Source organism: Anomaloglossus baeobatrachus, unplaced genomic scaffold (genome assembly GCF_048569485.1).
Source record: "Anomaloglossus baeobatrachus isolate aAnoBae1 unplaced genomic scaffold, aAnoBae1.hap1 Scaffold_3155, whole genome shotgun sequence".
In the NCBI taxonomy this organism is placed as follows: Eukaryota; Metazoa; Chordata; class Amphibia; order Anura; family Aromobatidae; genus Anomaloglossus; species Anomaloglossus baeobatrachus.
Genome location: NW_027442558.1, coordinates 42,501 through 53,868, shown reverse-complemented (window position 1 = coordinate 53,868; position 11,368 = coordinate 42,501). Strand labels below are relative to the sequence as shown.

Below are 11,368 nucleotides of genomic sequence, written 5' to 3'. Positions count from 1 at the left end.
CTGTGACGCACAGATCGCTGTGTGTGACAGCGAGAGAGCGATGAAATGAAGCGAGCAGGGAGCAGGAGCCGGCATCTGGCAGCTGCGGTAAGCTGTAACCAAGGTAAACATCGGGTAACCAAGGTGGTTACCCGATATTTACCTTCGTTACCAGCCTCCGCCGCTCTCACGCTGCAAGCACCGGCTCCTGCTGTCTGCACATGTAGCTGCAGTACACATCGTGTAATTAACCCGATGTGTACTGTAGCTAGGAGAGCAGGAAGCCAGCGCTCAGTGTGCGCGGCTCCCTGCTCTCTGCACATGTAGCTGCAGTACACATCGTGTAATTAACCCGATGTGTACTGTAGCTAGGAGAGCAGGGAGCCAGCGCTCAGTGTGCGCGGCTCCCTGCTCTCTGCACATGTAGCTGCAGGTTAGATTAGATGAGATAATTACCTGCTGTGACGATCTCCTGCCTCCTGACGTCACCGCGGTCACTGCCTTCTCTGCCCGTCTCGGGGGCGGCCCGAGACTGTCACTAGCAGTGACGTCACGGGCTCTCTCGATACTGCGTAGACTGCGGCGGGCATAGAAGTCAGTGACAGCGCTGACGTCAGCAGAGCAGGAGATCGTTACTGTAGGTAATGATCTCATCTAACCTCCTGACGGCAGCGCTCGGCATCCCCTGCAGTGACCTGGGCTGACCTATTGATGTTAGCTCAGGTCACTGCACGGCTCTCCCAGCCAATGGGGAACATTTTGTTCTTCATTGACTGGGAGTCTCATTGACTATGGTATGGATCGCCGTGCGACCCCCTTATTGGATTACGCCGGACCCGGATTTGATTGTTCTTGTCAATAAATTGTTGAAAGAGGGAATGTGGGGAGTGTTTTTTCAAATAAAACTTTTTTTGTTGTCTATTTTTTATTTCTTACTGAATGGGTTGGTGATGTCGGGTATCTGATAGACGCCTGACGTCATCAAGCCCTGGGCTTGATGCCAGGTGACATTACACATCTGGCATCAACCCCATATATTACCCCGTTTGCCAACGCACCAGGGCAACGGGATGAGTTGGGGCAAAGCGCCAGGATTGGCACATCCAATGGATGCGCCACTTCTGGGGCAGCTGTAGCCTGCTATTTTTAGGCTGGGGAGTGTCCAATATCGGTGGACCTCCCTAGTCTGAGAATACCAGACCACAGCTGTCCGCTTTACCTTGGCTGGTGATGCAATTTGGGGGGGACCCCACGTTTTTTGTTTTAAATTATTTATTTAATTTTAAACAACAGCGTGGGGTGCCCTCTGTTTTGGATTACCAGCCAAGGTGAAGCTGCCAGCTGTGGTCTGCAGGCTGCAGCCGTCTGCTTTACCCTAGCTGGCTACAAAAGATAGGGGGACCTCACGTCGTTTTTTTTTTAATTATTTATTTTTTATTGGCTAAATACAAGGCTAAGCACCCTTTAGTGCCACATGAAAGGCACTAAAGGGTGCCAGCTTAGAATATGCGGGGGGGGGGGTAGGACATTATATTGGTCTTTCTCATCTATTATCTATCCCTCTATATATCCCTTGATTCATTCATCCATCCCTCTATTTATCCCTCTAGCTATCTGTCTCTATCTATCCCTCTATCTATCTAGCTGCTTCCGTTTTTTTGCAGTTTGAAAAAAATAGGAAGGTACGCAGATGACACACGGACCATATACGGAACGGAACGGATGCCACACAGTTGCATCCGTGAAAAAACATGACCATTTTTTTGCGGACCGCAAAAACGGGGCAGTCCTGTGAATGTAGCCTAATCAAGAGGCTTATGAGGGTGATGTATTTAATTACAAAAAACTGTTTTTTTCTTGGTGTATGTGTTTATTACTGTCACTTACAGATTACTAAGGGGGGGGGGTGTCTCATAGACCCTGACGATTAATATCTGGCTTAGAGGCAGCTGTGGGCTGTGATTAACTTCATATTAGCCTGATTGCCACCGCCCCAGAGCAACCAGGAAGAGCCAGGTAAAGTGCTGGGATTGTCACATCTAATGGATGTGACAATCCTGAGTGGCTGCAGGCTGCTATTTTTAGGCACGGGGCGGCTCAATAAATAGGGGTCTCCCCAGCCTGACAATACCAGCCCCCAGCTTTTGTGGTTTATCATGCCTGGGTACCAAAATTCGGGGGGACTGAATTTCGTTTATTTTTAAATTATTTTTGTAAATCAAGAAAAAAGCCGCATGCAGTTCCTCTTATTTGGATAAACAGCCAAGATAAGCGCACGGCTGGGGGCTGCATACTGTAGCCATATGCTTTTTCTGTTCTTGGTGTCATAATATGGGAGAAAAACACAGTGAAAAATTTTATACGTTTTATACCACAATAATGATCCGCTGAGTTGAATTGCTTTCCCACTCATCAACCGTCTTGGCGCCCGTGATTGGTTGTAAGCAGATGCTTTCACATACGCTAAGGATGCGTCTGACTGCAACCAATCACAGGAGACAGGACAGCCGGAAGACGGGGAAAGCAGTGCATATGAATGAGCAGTAATTAGCGGCCCAGCAAGTGAAGGAGAAGCCACGGGAGCAGTGTACAGCTGCAACGGAGCCTCGGTCAGTATGAAGCGCTTTTTTCTTTTTTTACTTTACTATTAAAAGGGGTTATCCGGCTTCTTTGACTTTTTTTTTTATTTCCCTATTGGGCTACATTGGGGCAGGTAAGTAGATAGAGATCACTTACCTGCCCTGCTGTCAGCCCCTCTCCCCCGGCTCAGAGTGGTCATGTGACCGCTCCTGCCGCAATTTTGCTGCTTCCGGTCATTTCATGTCAACATGGGCAGGGCCATGTTGACATGCAAATGTGGAACAGCATGTCGCCTCCCTGCTGGGCGGGTACAGTGCGATGAGCCCCGCCCCCTTCCCTGCACCCTCCCACACATTCCCCCGCACCTCTTTTACTCTCCAGTAACCTCCCCCTGCACTGCTGTGGGGTCCGTGACCTGGGGGAGGGGCCTGGCGGCGGCTGCCGTGGTGTCAGCGCCAGCACCGGGCCCCCTGCTCAGGATCACACATTCAAATGTACCGGCATCACAGATCACAGATGCCGGTACATTTGAAAGTGCTGATGAGAAGCAGCGCAGCGCTGCTTCTCATCACTGTCCCTCCCGCTGTCTGTGCTCTCTTCAGCACAGCGGTGACGTCACTACTGTGCTGATATGTCCAGAGCACAGACAGCTGGCGAACGTGCAGGAGCGGCGGGGACCGAGGACGGGTGAGTATGTACTCCCTACATGTGTTCCCTATGGGGGGGTGGGGGGTGCAGAGCCATATGTGTGCGTGTGCAGAGCCATATGTGTGCGTGTGCAGAGCCATATGTGTGCGTGTGCAGAGCCATATGTGTGCGTGTGCAGAGCCATATGTGTGCGGTACAGAGCCATATGTGTGCGTGTGCGGTACAGAGCCATGCGTGTGCGGTGCAGAGCCATATGTGTGCGTGTGCGGTGCAGAGCCATATGTGTGCGTGTGCGGTGCAGAGCCATGTGTGTGCGTGTGCGGTACAGAGCCATATGTGTGCGGTGCAGAGCCATATGTGTGGGTATGCAGAGCCATATGTGTGCATGTGCAGAGCCATATGTGTGCGTCTGCAGAGCCATATGTGTGCGTGTGCGGTACAGAGCCATATGTGCGCATGTGCGGTACAGAGCCATATGTGTGCGGTGCAGAGCCATATGTGTGGGTGTGCAGAGCCATATGTGTGCGTGTGCAGAGCCATATGTGTGCGTGTTTGGTGCAGAGCCATGCGTGTTCGGTGCAGAGCCATATGTGTGCGTGTGCGGTGCAGAGCCATATGTGTGTGTGCGGTGCAGAGCCATATGTGTGCGTGTTCGGTGCACAGCCATGCGTGTGCAGTGCAGAGCCATATGTGTGCGGTGCAGAGCCATATGTGTGCGGTGCAGAGCCATATGTGTGCGGTACAGAGCCATATGTGTGCGTGTGCGGTACAGAGCCATGCGTGTGCGGTGCAGAGCCATATGTGTGCGTGTGCGGTGCAGAGCCATATGTGTGCGGTGCAGAGCCCGATGTGGGGCTGTTATTTGCAATGCTGTAGTGATACCAGGTCAGGTGCTGGGGAAGAATACTGACAGGGAATGTGTGTGCTGGGGGCGGGCAGAGGATGGGGCTGGACACTGGGGTGGGTGGTGACAGCTCTGACTGAGGTTTTGCACAGGAAGTGGTCATGTTTGCTGGATCTGAATGTAAACAAGGTGCTGCAGAGAATAAAGGGATAATTCAAGAGGAACAAAAGTTAGAAAACAAAAAATAATGTAAGTGTGATTTATATGACAATACAGCACAGATAAACTCAAAAAATTTTGTTAAGCTAATGACGGACAACTCCTTTAACTTTTCTTACCTATACTTGTATAAAATGTATCCGTTTTTTTGTATATTCATCTACATTTATAATTTTCTTACCTAGATCCTTTCTTACCTTTATTTGCCTATTTTTACTTGCTTTTTTTGTTTTAATAACCTATAACGCCTCTATATTTCTCTTTTGTTACCTATACTTATCCTTTCTTACTTATACTTGTGCTTCTTTTCTGTACTTATCCTTTATGTATACTTACCTTTTCTTACCTTAACAGAGTGTTTATAAAGGAGGAGATCCTGGCCCTTGCTCTTCTCATCCTTCTTGCAGGAATGCGGGGCCAGGCGCAGCAGAGGGTTTCCTCTTCCTCGTCTATATTTGTGCTGCCTTTTTCTGAGACAGGTTCTTCCCGCACTATATAAAAACAAAAAAAACAAAAAAGTGAGCCGGAGTATGAGATGGTATACATGGAACTTGTGAGACCATGTTCACACTGGCCATGAGACAAAGAGAAACCAAGGAAAAAATTGTGAAAACATACCCTGCTGTAACTAAATAAAAGCATAGTGCATATAAACATAGGGTACTTAGTAAACACTGTTTTTGATCAAAAAAAGCATAAAGCTATCCCACCAAACATCAAGGTGTACCCAGTTGGGATAGTACCTACACTCTCTAATATTAAAACCTTACCATGGGTCTAAAATAGGCCTCAATGTGGCTAAGGGCTGAGAGTGACCGGGTCCCAACAGGACACACACAGTCAGGGGGATTCACAGAATTAAATGTCCAGCTCGCTGAGAAGGGGGCCACTCCCTGTTTGTACTGAATACAAAAAAACTACATAAAAACAAAAAAGTGAGCCGGAGTATGAGAGCCGGAGTATGAGACAAAGAGAAACCAAGGAAAAACCAAGGACATTTAATTCTGTGAATCCCCCTGACTGTGTGTGTCCTGTTGGGACCCGGTTACTCTCAGCCCTTAGCCACATTGAGGCCTATTTTAGACCCATGGTAAGGTTTTAATATTAGAGAGTGTAGGTACTATCCCAACTGGGTACACCTTGACGTTTGGTGGGATAGCTTTATGCTTTTTTTGATCAAAAACAGTGTTTACCAAGTACCCTATGTTTATATGCACTATGCTTTTATTTAGTTACAGCAGGGTATGTTTTCACAATTTTTTCCTTGGTTTCCCTCTTCCCGCACTATAGTAGTGACGATTTCTTCTGGAATATGCTCTGTCTCCTATAAACATAGTGAAGTAAAACTAAAGAATTTAAATGTCGCAATTTAGCTATTAAATATTTAGAGATACTATTACCAAGAGACATAAGCCTGACATAATCTCTTTATTTCCCCAAACTTCTCCAATTGGTACACGAAGACTCAAGATGGACAAGGATTGCTTTTACATGTGTGGTAGAAGTACAATCTTTAAAATTAACATCCTTCTTCGGATTCTGTATGTCTTTCAAGCTCTTCTGATTAGGGTTCCCTTGTCCTTCTTCAGGTGTCTTGCTTCCATTGAAACCATGTTCATATGGTCTGGTAAGCCCAGTACTGTAGGAGCAGAACCATATTCTATTATTCTAAAATATCAGGAGTGATAGCGTTGCCCGACTTCAGAGATTTATTTGGCCTTTAAAGAAATACCATCTTGGCCTTTCTATTCCCTTATCCCTTAGAACCTGGAGAGTTGGTCAGCTTTCCCACTGTTTCCATTCATTCCCTTTTAGACTTTATTATAATAACAACAAGACACCTTTTGAGATTCCGTGTTTGGACATGGGCCCATTAAGACACACTTTATTCTTCCAATAATACTTGCTAATCGAGACCAACCTAACACCAATTTTCAAACCCAATTGGAAGGAGATTTGGGCTCTCTCTGACCAAGAATCATTGGAGACGTATCTTCACCTTAATGCATAACTTACCTATATGTTCCTGTTTACATGATGAGGCCAGGTAGAAAATACTCTCTCGGTGATATAGGGTCCCCACTCGCCTACACTCAATCTTTCCAAAAGCTAGTCCCCTGTGTCCCTTATGTTGGAGATGTGGGGAGGAGGAGGGTGATATGTTACACATTTTTTGGTCCTGCACGTTTCTTTTTCTTTTTTGGGGGAAAGAGCAGCAAGTGATTCGTGAACTCACAAATCTCATTTCAGACCTGAACCCAGCTCTCGGTCTTATCTATGAATGTGACATCCCTCTAAAAGCATACAGGTATTCGATATTAAGACATTTAATTGTGACTACAAGAGAGTGCATCCCTCTGCTCTGAAGGAAAGATACCGCTGTGGCAGTCTCCCTCTGGTTTACTAAAATAAATGAGGTGATGTTAATGGAGGAACTCTCTTCTATGAACCTACAAACCTGGTTTTAGTGGATGGATTTTAATTTGTTGAATGGCTAGCTGGTGTTTATCGGGGAGATCTGACCTGCACTCTTTGGGTCACACCTTTTGAACACCTATCTCTATTGTGTTCCCTCCCTTCCCTTACCCTATCCTCTTTTCTTCTTTTGCTTTTCTATTTTTTTTTGCTTTTCTCTTTATTCTTCTTCCTTCTTTGTTAACTTTTATAACTGGATTGCTACGCTCAGCATGGACAATTACGGTTATGTATTTTCATATCCTGCTCTTTAATGGTCAATTTGTATTATTGACCTACACAGCCTTCAGGATTTGAGTAATGCGTTAATGTCTGTTTTTGTCATTTCCCTTCCCTCAGCGTGTGCACACGGCTTTGTACCGCTCAGCATTTAGCTTTTGTGATGCCGAAGTGTGTGTGTGTCTTGGCTTCAGAGAGACTCACTGCGCATGATCGGAAGTTGTCCGCACTTCCAGTCATGTGCACTACTCTGATGCCGGGTGTATATATCCCGGCTTCCGAGAGGTGTAGTACGGACAACGGACAACTTCCCATCATGCGCAGTGAGTCTCTATGAAGCCGGGACTCATACACCTGGCGTCACAAAAGCTCAATGCTCTGAAGTACAAAGCCATATGCATGCACAGCTTTGTATCAGGCTGCCGATGATGCTGGCTGTTGTAAATCATGTTATTGTGACACCCCTGAGGCTTCAGTTGCCACAGGGTACTGCACCTCACTTAAGGTGCAGTACTCACCCTGGATCTAGAGGAAGTTGGTACTGGTTCCACCACACACCAAATCATCCACACAACCAGGTTGGCCTCTCCACTGGGGACGGGGTAGGGTCTTAAGGCAGTCACTAAACATGGGGGGAAGCCACCCACTAGCGACAGAGAACCGGGGGAGGGACAGCTACCAGGGGGAGTCAGGAGCAACATAACAGTCAGCGAGTTCTCCAGCAGGAGAGGAAAAGAGCAGTCGGGATTTACCTGTGGCTCTGGTGGGACGCAGGAGTCAATACGGTCACCGAGGGGAGAGCTTGATTGCTCCCTCGGGACCGGCGCTGAGAAGGGTGCAGAATCATAGGGTGGATCATTCTGCAGGCCAGGGGATTGCATGTCCCTCTGGCCCCCACAGTTCCCAGAGCACAGTGCTACACAGGGTGCGGGGTCGTGTTCCAAGGCAGGCCCCACAACGGACCCGTGGCACCTGCATACGGGATGGGAGTAAACACTTTTCAAGAACCGGGGTCCCCAAGAAGCTTCAGGCCACGGGGATCCAACACCAAGTGCAAGTAAGAAGGGCCCACCATCCACTGTACTGGTTCTGACCTCCAACGGATCCGAGATCGACTGTTGCCCATCACGACGGAGACTGGCATCTCCCGGGTAAACCAGGACTGTGAGTAAACGAAACCTTGAACCCGCAGAGACTGTGCTAGAGTGGTGCTTTAATTAATTAATTAATCAGTCTCAAACATTTGTGTTTGCTAGACTCTGCCCACAAAGCAGAAAAGAACAAAACAATCAAACGAGCAAAGATAAAGACAAACTTCAATAAAGGCACAAATAGAAAAATGAATTAGATGCCAACAGAAAATGCACAAAACACACAAAAGGTAGACAAAAAAAAACAGGCACAAAGGCAATGAGAAATCGGAGCCTGTAACCTAGAGCCCATTGCCATGTGTAATGATTCTAGAGTTTAAAGGGAACCTTTCAGCAGATTTGGGGCCTATAAGCTGCGGCCACCACTACTAGGCTCTTATATACAGCATTGTAACATGCTGTATATAAGAACCCAGGCCGCTGTGGATAACATAAAAATGACTTTATAATACTTACCTAAACGGTCTCTGCGGTGGAGTTGGGTCATATGGGCGTCTCCGTTCACCGGTGGTGGCGCCTCCTCTTTCGCTATCTTCGTCCTCCTTCTTCTGAAGCCTGTGTGCATGATGCGTCCTACGTCATACACACTCGCCGGTCCCACGCAGGCGCACTACAATACTTTGATCTGCCCCGCTCAGGGCAGATCAAAGTGCACCTGTGCAGAACCTCAATGCCGGCGAGTGTGTATGACGTAGGACGTGTCATGCACCCCAAGCTTCAAAAGAAGGAGGACAAAGATGGCCGAAACAGGAGGCGCCGGCACCGGAGAACGGAGACGCCCATATGACCCAACTCCTCCGCACCGGCCGTTAATTGAGTATTATAAAGTATATAAAGTAATTTTTATATTCACAGCTGCCTGGGTTCTTATATACAGCATGTTAGAATGCTGTATTCAGTGTATCAACCCATATTCTATCCACCGCCATTAACTTCAAAACGGCGGCAGCTATAGGCATAGAAGTGGTGTCTAGGTATAGTAAAGTAGCTACCCAGTGAAACCACCTATAGCGCCACCTGATGGAAAACATCGGAGTTAGCATTTTTATTGCGAAAACTGAACGAGATAGAGAAAAAAAGTGAATTACAAAGTTGTAGGGAATCAATTCAATACGAATCGACATCTTGCATACAGAAATGCTATGATTAGAACGTGTAAAACTCTCAAGGCTGCGGATATGAAAGGATACCTCATGGAGACCTTCCTACAAGTCATTGGGTACGGTGGCTGCGTGGAGTGGCCTCCACGCTCACCTGACCTGACCTGACCCCATTGAACTTCTCTCTGTGAGGTCACATCAAACATGTGTATGCGACCCCTCCACAAACATTGCAGGACCTACGACGACGTATCACAGATGCTTGTGCAAATGTGTCACCTACCATATTGCACAACGTGCAGCAAGATACAGTATGCTGTCCAGAGTCCAGATGTTGAGTCCTGTGTCCAGAGTTCAACATTTTAATGAATTTGTATTCCCAGACCCTGCGATGGCTCTGTGATCTGAAGTTGCCTTTTAATATGACAACTTTCATATGGTTTATGTTGTGTCCAGAAGCACAGAAATGTTTGGCCACAGGTAAATGGATTTTGTCTGTAATTGTGTGGCGGTGAGATCTCATTTTCGTCTACGGCCAGGCCCTCAGATATAATTGTATCTGTTCCAGCCCTGCAGACAGGGATGAACACTTAACCCATCTTAAAAACACATTTCTAAACCAAGGCTACCACCCCACCTCCATAGAAGTTCAGATCATTAGAGCAACAAGGACCCCTAGAAGTGAACTGCTTCAATACAAACAAAAAGAGGAAAATAGTTGAGTACCTCTGGTGGTGACATACAACCCACAGCTTGAGGTACTGAGAAGAACGGCCAAGAAACTTTACCACATTCTACACATGGATAACCGGTTAAAAATAATATTCAAAAGATCCTCCATTGTTGTGGTACAGGCAACCTCCTAATTTAAGGAGCATCATGATCCGAAGTTCTATGCCCTCAGACACACCAAGAGGAACTTATCCTTGCAATGTAAAGAGCTGCAAAACCTGCATTCATGTAGAGACCAAAGACTGGATACAGATCCCTAACACACAGAAGAACTACAAAATTCCTGGGACATTCACATGTTCCTCTTCCAACGTGGTGTACTTAATCCTGTTCACTATATGTCCTATTGGGGGTCTCTATGTTGGAGAAACAGGACAGAGACTGAGAGCAAGGATGAGATCTCATCGCCACACAATTACAGACAAAAAAAATCCATTTACCTGTGGCCAAACATTTGTGCTTCAGGACACAACATAAACCATATGAAAGTTGTCATATTAAAAGGCAACTTCAGATCACAGAGCCATCGCAGGGTCTGGGAATACAAATTCATTAAAATGTTGAACTCTGTGGACACAGGACTCAACCTGTCAGAAGGATTTATGGCCCATTACAAAATCTGAGGAGTCTATTCCAGAGACTCACCAGACCTCTGATCCTACATGGATACTGGGACAATAAAACTCACACCACTAAGCAAAGCTAATTAAGGATTCACTTTCTAAGATCAGTGTTTCTTTAAATGTCTTTTATTATGCCATCCTTCTGCTCTGTTTGTGCATATATTTGTGTTTCTTAAGGTATTTTGTCAGACCATGCCTGATGAAGGGACCTGAGATGTCTCGAAAGCTTGCTTTGTAAAATCACTTCATTTTATTTGTTAGCCATTAAAAAGGTATCACAAGATTATAATTTTGTTCCTCTCACTGAGAACATTCAATAATTTTCCTTACTCCCAGCAATCACCTCGGTACTCTTGCAGTGTCGCTCCAGGATCTCATCATAAGTGATGTCCAGGTGCGTCATCTCAGGGGCCTAGTCTGCCGCCTCCGCACTAAAGAGATACAAAAAACCCATGAAGAGGATTCCCGGATCCATTTGAGGGGCATCGTGAGGGGGGGATGGGGGGTCAGGACGCAACCTACACTATTGTTATCGCCGCAGTCGTCTGAAAATATCTGGTCTCGATATGGATGAAGAATTTCAGAAGAAACGTGCACTCAAGAAAAGAGAGAAAGCATTGCGTTATAACGTCCTCCAGTCACATCCAAAGCTACAACTACTAAATCTTCAGCTGGGAGCGCAGATATTCGCCATATCTGAGTGACGAATAATTCTGCTTACCATATACGCTGTGGGCGAGCCGGACGACGAAGGGTTAATACGGTTAGTTGATCACAGAGGAATAAAGTATATATATA

General features: G+C 46.5%; 1 long non-coding RNA gene across 1 annotated transcript; it reads right to left on the bottom strand.

Moving 5' to 3' along the window:
• Positions 1–3,970: 3,970 nt before the first annotated feature.
• LOC142269272 (uncharacterized) lies at positions 3,971–11,177 on the bottom strand. Its single transcript, XR_012734794.1, has 3 exons — positions 11,093–11,177; positions 10,914–11,001; positions 3,971–4,761 (listed from the first exon to the last, which is right to left on the bottom strand). It is a non-coding gene; the product is annotated as an uncharacterized LOC142269272 (long non-coding RNA).
• Between the last annotated feature and the right edge of the window lie 191 nt (positions 11,178–11,368).